Source organism: Carettochelys insculpta, chromosome 6, assembly GCF_033958435.1.
Source record: "Carettochelys insculpta isolate YL-2023 chromosome 6, ASM3395843v1, whole genome shotgun sequence".
NCBI lineage: Eukaryota > Metazoa > Chordata > Testudines > Carettochelyidae > Carettochelys > Carettochelys insculpta.
This window is the reverse complement of record NC_134142.1, coordinates 83,106,221-83,108,233: the sequence shown is the minus strand read 5'-3', so window position 1 is coordinate 83,108,233 and position 2,013 is coordinate 83,106,221.

Below are 2,013 nucleotides of genomic sequence, written 5' to 3'. Positions count from 1 at the left end.
GCTGCACAGGGCGGGCAGCGGCGGCCCTCTCGCCGCCCAGGTGGTGAGCGGCAGCAGCGGGGCTGGGATGAGCTGCGTGCCCAGCATCCACGTCTCGCAGAGCAGCGTGATCTACTGCCAGGACTCGTAAATGTGAAGAAATGCCTCGTAAGCTGAAGTAGGGGTATTAAATGAAACTCCTCATAAAGTCAAATTCTTGTAACTCGAATGGGTGTATCTCGGGGTATGACGTATCTTCACAAGACCAGGATGTGATGCTCAGTGATCTGTTTCAATATTTCAAAACAAAGATTGCTAATGGAAAGAAATTAGTAAAATAACTAGCATATGCATATGTTTAAGAATGCAAGGAATTGCCATCCTGTAACAGATCAGTTATTCCCTATAATTATTAATAGATCTGGACAGAAAATGCTTTTTTGATGTCTGAAAGATTTAAAATGAAAAAAAATTCAATCTTCCTCCAGATTTTTTCACAGAAACATTGTGGCCTTCCCGTGAAAAATAAAAACAATTTGATTTTTGGCTTTTAACCCAAAAATGAAAAAATTAGAAAGGAACAAAAATTTTCAGCAAAAATGCATGGTTTGAAAAACGGCATTTTTGTCAGTAAAATTTCCAATGTAATTTTGGACAAGTTCTGTTTAATAATGTGTTTTTTATTTCACTGACTGCCTGATGATCCAACTTAAACCACACTAATGCATTTTACCCTGAAATTTACCATAAGGGGTTTCTTCTGAAGTATGAGGACTGATTGCTCTTGTAATATACCTCAGTTCATGTAATATTAGGCCTTGCTCTTTTATGTTTAATCAATGTCTTTTGTTTGAAGCTCAGTAAGTTGTATACGCCAATGAAGTCAGATGGTAGTCAGTTGAGAAGGGTAATTATGCTTCGGTCTAATAGGAGAGTTACAGTATCACATGATGCCTTTTTTATGTGCCAGATTGTACATCTGTTTCCATTGTCCCCAAAGGAATTGTCATAGCTAATTATTTCCATGCTGCAGTAGTGTGAGTTTGGAGATGGGAGAACTCTTAGATGTCTTTGCACAGACTAATATCTGAAGAAGTGGACTCTCTCTCTTTGCAGAATGAATGCATTGTTACTCAAGTTCTTTAAAACTGTGGTAAGTAAACTGGGGAAAGCATACGTAGGAAATACTTTGAAAAAGGCTATGGTGAAGTGGTAAGGAACAGAGTAGGTTTTGAGCCTAGTGTAGGACTGAACCATTCCTTGTAGACACTGCTTTATATTGGGGGTAGTATGGAACAAACCCATGAAAGTGGAGCTCTGGGATAGACTCTGCCTCAGAATCCCTCCAGGAGCTACTCAGCATTCAGGGAAAGCCTTGTGGTTCTACCTGAATGTACTATCACCATATGGAAGGGATGGAGAAACCAGGGCTCCTCAACTTGTCTGCCCCTGTTTAGGTACCTCCACGCTGTCTTACTGGACCAGAAGCTCTGATGTGCCTGAGCCAAGGCACAGAGTTGATGTAACAGTCCCCTAACAAAGCAACACAGACACTGAACCAGGTCAGTTCTGGCAGGGCACAGTTAGGGCTTGGTTCCCCCCCACCCATATCCATTTTGCCCAAAGCTGAATTATTTGTTCTCAGTTACATTTTTCTCACCGTGAGTGGAAAAATACCATATCCAAAATGGGCTCCAGCATCAGGTGGCCTGGCCACATGTATTTATGTGACCAAGCACAGTTTGGGCTTACAGGAGGAAACAAAACCATTTACAAGTTATTGATTTGGTCACCCAGCCATTAAGTTCCTGAAGTATGAGTAATAGATTTTAGTACAATATCTGAACTAATAAAAAGGTATTTTTATTATATTATTTATTATAATCATAATATTTCTAACTTCACATAGAAGAAGGATACATGCAAACAAATAGGATATACAGATTCAACAGATTACGACTTTCAAAATGACATGTCTCATGATGTACTTTGCATAAAGTATCTTTGAGTTATGCATACTCATATTTATGAGCC